The 13,550-nt window shown below is 36.8% G+C and overlaps 1 protein-coding gene and 1 pseudogene across 1 annotated transcript in view; both read left to right on the forward strand.

Moving 5' to 3' along the window:
• LOC122341688 overlaps positions 1-11,368 on the forward strand; it is a 59,236-nt pseudogene extending 47,868 nt beyond the window's left edge.
• The window catches only part of LOC122334574 (NACHT, LRR and PYD domains-containing protein 3-like), a 498,320-nt gene that overhangs the window by 339,450 nt on the left and 145,320 nt on the right, over positions 1-13,550 (forward strand). The gene's annotated exons all lie outside the window — the stretch shown is intronic.

Consider the following 13,550-nt stretch of genomic DNA (forward strand, 5'->3'; position numbering starts at 1 on the left):
AATACTTTAAACTATTATTTGACCGCAGTCACAAACGATACATACCAAAAGGATGCTAACTGCAATTTCACCACATTGCCTTCAGCATTTCTGTCTTTAGTCTGTAAAATCTCCTGTAAATCACCATTTATATGAATAGCAGCAGTCAAGCAAGCAAAGACATTCATTATATTTACAAAGAGCTATTCAGCAGCCCCACTATTCTTGCTCAATTTATACTCACACTGGCCAAGGGAGGCAAGCAAGGCAAAAGGGCTTTAGGGAGGATATTTATGCCAGAATAAAATCCCATCAGTCTGTACTGTACTATACCTGTCCTGTTCTCCTGGCTTTTATTGATGCTTCCCTACACCCACCTCCCAGACTGAAATAAAGAATTTGATTTCACATCATGAGTTTTTCCCTCTGACTTCTTCTCGCTTTCATTTGCTCTTTGGTTCTAAGTTTGACTCATTTGAACTTCATTTGCAGCCCAGAGACTTCCCAGGAGATGAGCTGGAAAGATAATACACTGGTACATGGAGATGAATTAGACAAAATTATGAATTAATATATTAAAATAGACACAGCAGAGTAAGAGAGAAAGTTTTTTGGAAAGTTTCTTGTAATTCCCAGAGCATTGCATCATCTCTAAGAACTTTTCGCTTCATCTCTAGGTCTGTCTCAGTACAGCCGCACTCAGAAACATGATGGACCTATATAATCTGCCATCTGGTTTTGGACCCACCTTTGATGCCCATCCCGGAGGTCAGGACCCTGTGGCCTGTCATGGGCCTGGCGTTAATGAAGTCATCAAGACCATCATCCACCATCAGGTCATTCTCCTGCCCAGCGGAGCTTTCTGGACGGCCCCAGTTTATGAGAAATGTATGACTGGGAGGAGAGGAGTACTCGGGTGAGCTCTAGACTCAGCTGATTTTGTTGTTACTAAAAATGTCATATTCCTCCATTAGAGCCAGCTGTGGTTTAAACTGAGCTGCACTATGAATGAGGAGTTTAGCACCTGTGTCAGAAAGTGGAGTAACTTCTTTATTGACTTTTTGAATCTATAGCTGAAAGCAGTATATATGAGAAGGAAATTCACAAAATATCGTTTGATATAGAATGTTGTTCTAAAATATTATAATGCTAATATATCAATAAGTAATATATATATATCCAAGGAGCTTGATGGAAATGGTTTGCTTTAAGTTAGTATTATTAAAAATAATAATAATAATAATAATAATAATAAATACAATAATAATAATAATAATAATACTAATAATAAATTATTATACATTTATTAAATTTATTTATTAAATAATAAATAATTTATATATTTTTTAAAATGCTGATTCTGATTATTTAGAAAAATCTGATTAATTACAGATTATATCAGCAAAGTCGCATTATATTTTGATCAAAAACGCGGAAATATTGTTACATATATTTAAAATAACTATAAATAAATAACTGTATAAATAGTCAACTATATATTTTTTAAAATATTTATTCATGTGATGGCAAAACTAAATTTTCAGCAGCTGTTTCTCTCTGGTCTTCAGGTCACATGATCCTCTGTAAACTGTATTCTAATACAATGACTTGAAGAATGTTTGAATTATTATACTTTTTTACTTTTTTATACTGTGACAATAGGAAAATTCAAAGAATGGTATTATGTAATAAGATGAAAGTAGAATCAAGTGTATCCCTACTAAATGTTATATTCATTTTAAAAAAGACCTTACTACCTGTAGACTTGAGTGACTAATTTTTGTTGTTTAAAACAGTGAGCCCATAATGCTGTTTGTTACTCTGCTTTTACTCTACATCGCTTCCAAAGACTCTTAACCATGGTAAAACAGTCCAAAAAACAATCACAAACAAGCTAGCCTTGTAAATCTCAAATATTGATTGATTACTTTTTGCATGGCAATTGCCAAGTGCTTTTTCCACTGCTGAAAATATCATGTGCAGAAGCATTGTGTTACTGTGTTTAAACATCTCTGTCTCTTTGTAAGGTCGTTTATGTGTGATAAACAAGTGACAGTTCTCACAGCTTAACCAGGTAATTCATTGATAAGCGGATAATCATAACTCAACTACACATGCGATAGATAGGCATTTAAGATTCATTCAGCGCTTGCATGTTCATATCATTGTTTCAGTGGCGGTGATGTTTGCATTAGCCAAAAGTAGACTACAAATGACCATGTTAAAACCAGCATTTGAGTTTTTCAAGCACAGAACCAATAGAAATACATGAGAGATATGCAGAGCAGCTTTGGGGGTGGTTTAAAGAAATCAAAATGACCATATATTGCTTCCCCGAAAACTGAAATGACTTTGCCCTGGTGCATTAGAGACGATGGGCAAGGATTAGCTTGACAAAGAAACAGTTGACCTTTCTGATTGGGTGTGTGTATATGTAAAAGTGCCAATATGATGTTTCACCACATATCTGATATCAGATGTCAAAAGCTGGCTTTGAAACATCTGGGCTGTATTCAGTTGATCATAACAGTTTTCACAAAATATTATTCATACAACCACAGTTGGCTGTGAGACTTTGATTGTGCTATAAAAATATTTTGGGTATTTGGCATTAGTCACAGAAAATACTCAACTATCCCTAGTAAAATGTATTTAAAATGAAAAGCAAAAAATATGACACATTAAAAATACTTTTTTTGGTGTGGTGGCTCTGTATAGGAATTTTTTGAGAGGGTTTCATTTTTTTCCATTTATAAAAATAACGAAGAAATGCCTTAGCTGTTATTGTGCCGTTTGTAGAGGCTGTAAATTGACTTTTTAGCTCCAGTTTACACTAGTGTAGAGTCTTTCACAGTGTGTATCCTTATTAACTGGCTGATGCTTCCTGAGGAGAGGCAAAGACAGATTTTAAAATTGAAACTCTAAGGTAATATTCATAAATTGCTATGAGATGCTTCCTGCAGGTCTCAAAATGTCATCTTCCATGTTCTTTTCTTCTTTTCCTCTCTCACCCTTCTGGACCCTCTTGTATTTCCTCTCATATGTAAATGATGCTTGGCCCAGCCGTATGTTTCCGCTATTGCCTTGAATACATTTGAACATCTCTTTTCGCCCAGTTTCGCAATCTTTGCGCTTCATCTCTCTCCAGCCTCAAGGTTTTCTTCTACTTCTGCTTAATTGCCTCCTTTCTCCTTTATCACTTTGTTTTCTTCTCCTCTCCTGCACGTCTCTTTGTCTAGGGGAGTGAACAGGTCTCATGCAGCCTTGTGTCACCTCTTCATTTACTGATTGATGGAGCTGCTCTCTCTCAAGCCATAATCAAACACCAGCCACATTATGATATAATCTCTGTATAGAGCTCTCTTGTCTGGGCTCCAAGAAGTTGTTTTTTTCAGTTTCACTTAAAATGGTTCTGTTCTCAACCAATACAAGGAGTGCCCTTTTAACAATCACAAATAGACCAAAACACCAAAATTTACACAAGCTTATACAAATGAATGCTGCAGTACATATTGTATATTTTTAATCGGTAAACATTCAGGGACTTACTGTAGCGCTTTTCTATGGCTTATTTAAATTAAGAGCATAAGTGGCAGTTTTTAGCTTAATGTTTGATGCTTATCGTTAGCTATTACTATATTCATTTTGGTATAGCCTTTATACAATGATATTGCAAAAGGTTTTATTATCTTATTTATTTTTGTCCTAATAATATCCTGATCTTAACGAATTGATTTAGAAAGGTCAAACATTTGCATTTCATTTAAGCACTTTTTTTTTTTTTGGTCTTCAGCTGTTTGTCTCACATCTACAGGAAATAATAAAAATAAGGGTTTTATTCAACCCAGCACAGACATCGTTGAGTTGCATAGACTAATTTGTTCATACACTTCTCACATTAATGTCAGTGCTCCAAAGTCAGAGACAAAGCGTAGGCCACTTGTATCTCGAAAAACAAAGATTTTGATTTTTGGCCCTATTTTAGAGATTGTGTATCATGCCTAAAAAGGCAGACTGTTAGCAATACTTTATTATTTCATATATGTGAAATGAAAAAGATGTTATAGTATTATATTAAGAAACACATACAGCTATATATATGTAGTGTAATAGTTTTGAAGTGAATGATATCTGGTGCTAATCATGAATTTAAACATGACAAACAAAATTAAGAGAATAGTTGAGCCAAAAATATTTATATTATAATTAATCACTCCTCTAAAATCGTATGACTTATTTTATCTTGTGGAATATGAAAATCAATGAAATTGTCTTTTGTAAGCATTCTAGAAAATATTTTATTTATTTATTTTTATTATATTTATTTTTTATAAGTGCAGAATGAAGAAATGCAAGTATAATAAAGTTTAAAAGGATATGAGGGTGAAATAGAATTCAAGATATAATATATACGCACACTCAAGTTTATAAATATCAAGTTGCATGGAAATGTGGTACAACTAAAAGTGTATGTTAGTATTCCATTCCAAAAAATACCATTTTATAGGTGATGTGGAATTTTCGAGCTGAAACAATCATCTCAAAAGTAATCATGTTTTGCGTTGCTTCCGGCGTTGCAGTCTATTGCCGCAGTTACAAATAAAGGTATTATGTGGCGCCGCATGCGCCAAAGTGCGTTTGTAATCCGCACTGATGATTCTGCTTCGATCCCGTGCTCTGATTCAAATCAGCTTCCTCAGAGCTTCATCAGCTGCCAGCCGCCTGCGGCGCACATTTCAGTAACTGTTTGAAGTCACGCATTTTAGCTCCAAAACAGCGCCGCACGCAATCTTCCCTGTTAATCGCATGCTGGCGGAAATCGCAATCAGATTCTAAGCCTTCAACAGCCATAATCAGGTGCAGTTACAATGGTAAACAATTCAGACAACAGAATTGCAAAGGCCGCAGTTTTCTCTCTCCATTTATCTCTTTCCTCTTTTCCTTCCACTTCACATGCTTATACTGTATTTAATTTCACCCCTGGTGGAGACCCTAATGAACCGATTGCTTTCTAGTCGACTTGGAGAGGATTTCCTGCCGCTAATTGATTTGTTTGTGAGCATCTCCTTAACTCCTGAATGTGATCTCCAATTGTCTGTTTGCCCTGGCAAGTGTCTGGGGAAGGCGTGAACTGATTTGTATCATGCATTGCAGTGGCTGCGTTGTTTTGGCTGGTGCAGATTTGACCGGATTTGATAAAAGTCCACTGTGCATTTTTAGCAGCCCATCTGCACAAAAATGTGTCAAAGCATCAGGTCCCATGGGGTAAAAAAGATGAGATCACATCCAATGTAATCCTTAACTGATGAATGTGAGTCTGTATGATGCTAAAGGTATACAGGATTCATTTGAGAATAAAAACACGTCATGGGTGACAAACAAAAGTTAGTGAGTTTATTCATAAGGGAATCCTGCATTAGATGCTGTGCACAAGCCAGTTTTTCAAGCTGCGTTGTTGAACAGTGTTTTTTGTTGTTGCTGATCATTCATGATCTGTCATTTGGTTCTAAAATAAACATGATCCATGTTATATTGACTTGATCACACTGAATGCCATCGCTGGGGTGGCAAAACAAAGTCTAAAACACATATTTCAGGGATCCATGTTTTCTTTTTTTTTTTTTTATTCAAATACGAGAGTTTAGTTTGTTGCTATACTTCTTGCTTCAAAACTAAGCTTCTGCTTTTGTTGGACTTGTTCTGGGTTTGTTTTTCGGTTTTGTTTGTTTTTGTAAATGACATTTTGCATTTCATCTTATTGTTTTTTTTTTGCTATCCTTTGCTTTATTGGATTATTATCAGTGAATGCACAATGGATGAATTTATACTTGTGTAAAAATCTGCTGATTTTCACACACTAAGTGAAATATGTACCGGTGCAACCTTACCTACATAACCGGCAAAGTTCAAAATTCACACGTCAGCGGCTTCATAGAGCAGTTTGTGCTTTAGTTTGATAGACAAATGGTTATCTCCGAGAACTTGCCATATCGCGCCAGCTTTCAAGATGGGCAGTGAGTGTGTGTTTTTGCTTAGAACCACTGGGAGCATTTACTGTGATTTGAACATGTGGTGCTTGAAGCTCTGAAGGATTGTTGACATAATTTCAGTAAACAGGTTATCGAGTGCTATTTCTGCTTCCTGTTTCTCTCTATATGAGTTAAGAGGAGCAGATCTGAGGCCATTGCAAAGTTTGATTACATGGGTCGGACTTCGAGAGCTGTCCTCAAAAGGTGCATCCTTTGAGTAAACACCGCAGATCTGAAGACTGGTGGAAGGCCACACACCTGAAGGACGGCCTCATGATCTTTACCATGTGTATAGTAGTACAAGATTTGTATATCTAAACATTTAAAAATTATAATAATAAAAATTAAATAAAAAAATTATATATATTATATATACATATAAAGATATATAATTTCTAACTTTTTTTTTTTTTTTTTATCCGCATGCTTTCATTTTTATGCCTAGTTCAGTTATGCGGACAGTTCAATACATGCGCCCTTGCTGGAAAGTGTTGCCCTCTGTAATATAGGTGATTGACCACCAGGCCATCTACTGGAGTTCTCCATACCCACAGTCTGCTGAGGAATCAAATAGTTCCTCTGACAATACTTAGACTTTTAATTAAAATTCTACAGCACTGGAATGGCAGTTAAAGAATGCCCGTTGAGGCCCTTGCAGGAAACCTTCTCCACTATAAGAGTCTAATTGTGTTTCTGAAGCAATTCATAATATTAGTGGTGCTGTAATGTGCTAGGCATGCGTTTATGTCAAAGCCTGTTGGGTGCAGTGACATGACGACTTCACTGAGGTTAAAGTGAGTTGAAAGTGTCGACAAGTGTTCAGGTTTTGCCTCTTTACTGCTTTATGAGGTCCTGAGATGACATGTGAAAGTGAAAAAGTTAATTGCAGCGTCCTGAGTTGATCATATATTTATATCATCATTGGATATTAACTGTCCTACTCTTGTTTCCATATATAGTAATTACTAAAATGATGACATGCTTCATTATCTCTTTGTATGGTCTAATGTAATAAGGCTTCTGAAGGAATGATTAAAAGGGAGAGATCGAAGCTCTGTTCCTACATGCAAAGTTGAGCAGCAGCAAATAAGGAAAATTGAGCTAAAATGAAAAGAGGGTAGGATGAATGACCAAAATCTTGTATCACACTGGTTATTTGTGTTGTAAATTCAACTTCAAACTGATGATATATGATGGCATTACATAAGCATTACAATTCAGTGACTGGCCACTTTAAAATGAAAAAGTGTAAAGTTTCAGATTTATGTGGTTGCAAACTGCACATTAACAGAAGCAATTTCTGAAAACCCATACACCATAGCCTCCGTGGAAGGCTAAACCAGAAGTTAGAACAGAAGTCACAGAGAGGATCAGCTTCCTCTGCAATGGCAATATTCTTCTGAAATTAAGGGTCCACAAGTACGATTTAGTCCATTTAGTGTGGCCCAAAAGGCACTCAGAAAATGAATCATAAATGATTGCATAATGTCATTTGGCTAATTTTTTCAGAGACTCTTTTTTTTCTCATGAATGGGACGCTCACGCTTCATAGATTACCAAACACCTTCTACATATTGGGCCCCAAGAGAACTGTAAAGCAGCCTGAGGAACATGCCGTAAAACTGTGATCAGTGGATGCTGCTTGCTTCAGGCCTGGAATGACTTTAGCAAGAGGTAATGCAGAGTGCTGTGTCGGGATTGAAAATAAGAATAGGCTTCTTTCTACTGTCAGCTTATTTATGCATGGATTTGTTGGTGTTTAGATAAGTTAGTTGCAGCATAATGATATGGATCTATGTCAAAAGTTTTGGGTTATATTTATAAGTACAAAACAACAGCTTTTTTGAGCACCAAATAAAGCAAAATTAAATGATTTCCAATTTAGATTTTTATGTAGTATCTGCAGTATTGTTTAAAACAATTGTTTGCCATCACAGGAATACTACTAAACTATAAATTACAGATATATTAATTTGTAGCCTGTAATTAAAGAAAAGAAGTTTAGTTATTTTGGTCTTTTTAAAATTATTTTAATCAGCTTAGTTCCTCGTGTTTGGACGACATCCACTGCAGAGTAACTGTGAGCATTTTTGTCTCTGTCTTTGGATGGCGCGCTTCTGATAGTCTGAGTCAGAAAGCTGACAGCGAGGCCAGTGCTGGACCTTACTGGATGATAAAGCCTCATCCAAAACGATCTTCTTCAGTCCCCTGCGGTGAACCTTCTCATCACACCTCGGCGGGGTCAGCAACAGCCAGTGGCTGATTGTGCAGAATTCTGATTGTATTATCTGCCAGCTATTTTCATCCCCAAGAACACGCAAACAAGATATATGTAAAGTGTTTAATTGACAACAGTTGTTCTGTTTCTCCTCCCAGCTTGTTTGTTTATTCATTTGTGACACAAAATAATTAACCAGACTTTGATTCTGTTTGCGTTTTTCGATCCAAAAACTGCATTGATGGACTGGATTAAGCATTTTACTATATCTGCGATTCAGGTTAGGTTGCGTTTCGATGGGTCTGCTGCCTTCGCCACGCAAGTGGCACTGACCACAGTCCTCCTCGAGACACTCCGGCCATGTACGCCGCCACCACAGCTCTCATGTTGTGATGTCAACAGAGCATGCTGGCGCAGAGTCCCGAGAGATTGCGCCTAAATTTCGCAGCAGGCAGTGCGCTTAATCTACCCCGAGAGGTGGTCTCATCCGAGGGTCACCCGCCTGTGGCCTGTGCCAGGAGTAATAAGACAGCAGCCTTGGAGACCACAAGTCCTGGAGGCTGAGGCTTTGTTGGAGGTGCAAGCGTGGTGTGTGTGTGTGTGTTTGTGTGCATGTACCAGAGGTCAAACGCTTAACAGAAAGATTTATTTTTGATATTTGAAGTTCGTTTTACTCAAGCAAGTCTGTTATAGCTCACTGTATTTGGCTGATAAGTGTACAGTAAAATAGAAGATTCAGAAATATTATTATAATTTTAAAAAACTTTTCACTTCCAAATGTTGAAAACATGCTATGCTGTTTCCAGCATTTTTTTGTGGGACTACTATGTTTATATAGGATGTTTTCCAACTAGATGTTTTAACCTGTATTTACTGATATATTTTAATAAGCTGGCTGGAAATATGTTATATTAGAAATGAACACTGTAACTTGAGAAATGACTGCTGACAATTCAGCTTTTCCATCATAGGAATCAATCAATTTTTCAAAATATATTATTAGAAAAAGTTATTTTAAAGTCGATAATATTATTTCAGTATTTTACACACATTTTTACTGTATTTTTTAACATTTATGAACGCCATCATCATGTATAAAATATTTAATCAGCACCATTAATCAGTTTAATGTATTTATTTATTTATTTTCAAACAAAAATAGTAGTCAAACAAAAATTACATGTTTTTTTATTATTATTAATATTTTTTAAATTGTGAGAAAATTATTTATTTTTCTCATTGAGAAAATGGCTTTTAGAAATGAAAGAAAAAGTGCTTTTAGTTGCTTATTACAGGAGTAATAGTACTTCTCCTCGACACCCTACTTGAGCATTCAAGATACAAGGCTTACTCCGCAAAGTTTTAAGCAGAATAAGTATTCTTAAAACATATTTAAATTATTTTATCTTAATCTAATTAAATCACTGATTTAGATATATAATTTATTTTAAACAGTTTCCTATTTCTGAGATCAAATGCCTTGGATATGAATCATAAATCTTCTTATATTTTGTACGCTTTCTATGAATCAAAGTCTAGAAGGATTCAAAATGTCTTATAAGCTGTGTCAAGAAAGCTTTTTATTTTCTGAACCTTTCAATTAGCTCTGAATTCTGTGAGGCTGAAGGGAGATTTAGTCCAGCAGAAACAGAAAGAGCTGCACTGGCTTGATATCAGGCATGAACGGGGATAGGCTGGCACTGATCCAAGGTGTTTGCATTTGCACTGTTAAATAATGAAGTCTATGACACACAGAACAGTTAATGATCTTTTAATGGGCCCTTTGTGGCTCATACTCACCAAATGAAAGAAATGGACTTTATGGGAATATAGACATCAAACTGGAGGTAATGATTGATATTGTTGACAGAAATGTATTGTTTTTGTATATTGATAATGCATTATAAGCGCAGACTGTATTGATCTGATTAACATTACCATGCAGTTTGGGAAATGTGTAAATGTGTTTAGGGGGGGTGTGTGGGTTGATGGATAAGTATCTGTTCAGTAATAAGAGACCTTGCAAGGTACTTTTTGTGTGTGTGTGTGTGTGTGTGTGAGTGTGGCACCATGAGCCTTTATCTTCTGAACATTAAATTTATGGCATGCTCAGCTGTGAGGATAGAGTGACAGCCCTTGAAAGAGAACGGGAAAAAGCAGGAGTTTATAGTTTGATTGTGACTGGTAGAAATGGCACTCGTGTGTGTACAAAACAGAATCTGCCCCTGTGATATACTAGACCGCTCAAGAAAGTAAGATGAATTTCAGAAAGATGAGATTTCTAAGGCTATATAGCCTGTGAATACTTTCAAATAGAAACCTACAAATTGGAAGTTATCGATCATCATTATTTGTGGTGTTAGAGGATTTGAGCACATCCCTAATGCTTAACCTCAGCAGGCTAGGGGCAATGCTTAAGACAAATGAGTCCAGTTAATGAAGTACCAAGAGCTATTTTTCAGCATAATGACAAAAACAGCATTTTTCATGACTTATAACATTTTGTCTGTTTATTCAATAAAATTAAACTAAAAATGGGGGATTTCTATAAAAGAAAAATCTTCATTGTGGATAATTGTGGAATGATTTAATTAAAACACTGTCGTGGAAAATCTAAATTAGTTATAGAATAAAATGCTCCTAACTAAGTAGATTTTTCAGTAGTCCATATTTTTAAAGAATATTTAATTCATAGTTATATCTAAAACAATATTTTTCTGTTATGATATTGAGAAGACAATGAACACCCACTTCATGAGCTGCGGAATTGGAACGCCAAAACAACACAGCCAAAACAAGCCCCCGACAAGAATGGATAATGCTAGGAACCGCCAAGAACCCTGTGAGCTCCGTGGTTGAAGCGAGCCTCTCATACACACCATCATGATCCAGACCCTGCTGCCCTCAGATCAGAGCAGCAGCTCCACCACAGATGATGACCACCTTAAAACTGGCGCTGTCTGGCCAGATTGCCTGGAGCCCCAGCTCAGACCTCCACTCCATGAGACCCGTGCGACTCCCGCCCACTCAGCACCGGCTCCAGCAGGCTCCAGCTCCTCTGGGGGAAGCCTCGCATTTTCACAGAGAAGATCTTTCCAAACAACGCAGTAACGCCATGGTTTCCTCCACACAACCCACATGAAACCCGGACTATGTAGCAGCAGCAGCCGGTTCGGGTGGAGGCGGGGTGGTAGCTACTCAGGCACAGAGGCTACCCAGGTGCAAAGTTCAGGAGTGCTGTTTCTATTTTATATTTATTTTTTGAGCCTTGAGAGTAAATGCAGCCGAGTTGTGGCCTAGTGGGTTTGACGTGTTGAGCCCAGTTTGCAGATGACGTGGAGTTGAGTTCATGCTTGGGCTCAGGTGGATTCTTTTTTCCATTCCATTCCATTTTTCCCATCATTTCCTTCCTTCTGAAAAAAAGTAAAAATACAAGGGGGAAAAAGACAATTTAAGGTTAATTTACAAGCGCTTATAAAGAGATGTTTAAAAAAAGATAATTCCTGTTTTTTTTGTTACTATTATTATTATTATTATTAATTTTACCTCAGAATTACTATTAACTTAACCTTTTGGCCACATTTTTATTTAGAGCAAGACTGTTTTAGGATTTGCATTTGTTTCTGTGCACTGGTTGGCCTGTTATTAATGAATGAGTAAACGTAGGACTGTTTCTAAAACCAGTGATAAGTCCCACTCTCCAGAACTGACTGTGTTATATTACCCAGTCACTCAAAAAGACTGTCTAACACAGTTAGGCTACTTTGAGCCATTGTAAATAGAGTATACTGTACTTGAACTTGTAATGCCTTCGCTTAATGCTGACATACATCTAAGTAATAAATATAAAGCAAGCTGTATACATATATGAGATGGCAGAAACCAATATACCAACTAATTGAAGAAACCTGTAGAAATGTAGCTTTAACTTGTATATAAATTTTGTAGATTCTTTTTAAGTGTCGATCTTGTACAGCCGAGGACAGAAACAGGCAGGGAATTGGTGTATGGCTTTATCGAAAACATTTGCCAACCAAGACGCAAACAAAGGAATGAATCAATAGTCTGTCAGCCATTATTAATGCCAGTTTGGAGAGTGCTCTACTTTTTCTCTGTGTTCAGCTTCCTAATAGAAAAGCAGTTCATCACGCTCTAATTTGCGTATGCTAATGTCAGATCGGCAGTTACGCGCTTCAAGGCATTTCAATGAGCTTCATGATACTTGCGGGGCATCCATCATTTACATACTCTGCTAAATAGTCCTGCTTTGGACGCATTCGTGATATACCTATTCACAGATTATATGAAGAATATTTTACTTACTAAAACAAGTATATGATATGTTGCTATACTGGTTAGTGTGTGAACACCAAACGTGCTCATTTTCTTTCTTTCATTTTCTTCAATTTATGTTGATCCAGGCACATTTTTGAGGGTTCAATTCAAAACTTATGTCACATATGCGGCATTTCAGATAACTTGTTCATGCATACCATGTTATTCCTGAATAGGGAAGATCCTCCTCCGTCTATTTTTGATAATATCATAATACAAAAATATAGAAATATACAAAATATTTTTTTCTTCAAAACATATTCTTCATTTTTTCTTTCTCGGTCTTGGGATTTTTTTTTTTTTTGATCCACCAAAAGTCTTGATTTTTGGCAGATATGCAGAAGCATATTTTCCAGTGCAATGGAATGATGCTTTGTAAATCCACATGCCCCACACTCTTCTGGTGAAGTACAGATCCTCTCCACATCTAAATATTCAATAGCCTAAAGAAACCAGCTCCAGCAAGAGAAACTCACTGCCCCCAATCTGTCATATCATCTCCGGTTCATCTTTACACTCTCCAGCTGTGTGCTTAACTAGGGAATACCTACTGTGTACAAAATTTGCCTGACTGACCTAGATATCCCCAAACACACTGAGCCTGGAAGCTTAACTCATCTTCACCGATTTACTTTGCGGGCTTTGCTCAGGATTTGCCACTTCACGCCAGTCCAACTCAGAACGCCAGCACAGGAAAAAGTTTGTGTATGAAAACTAATTACAAAAATGGTTCTCCAAGAAACAGTGCTGTTACTGCGTACAATTTTTAATTCAAAAATATTCTAGATTTGGTGTTTGATGTCGCTGCTCGCTGTTACATCATCTCTCGTTAGTCGCATGTTTCGTTGGTGCCGCGGCTGATTTGTACGCCATTTGGGTACAAAAATAGAAAATCTCTTCTGAGAGCGTGTTGCTGCCATCTGAATTAGTTACAGGGCTGGTGCACCAAGCCCTGTCTGAATTCGCCGAGTAGTAGCATGGGCCTGTCG

Source organism: Puntigrus tetrazona, chromosome 3 (genome assembly GCF_018831695.1).
Source record: "Puntigrus tetrazona isolate hp1 chromosome 3, ASM1883169v1, whole genome shotgun sequence".
Lineage (NCBI taxonomy): Eukaryota > Metazoa > Chordata > Actinopteri > Cypriniformes > Cyprinidae > Puntigrus > Puntigrus tetrazona.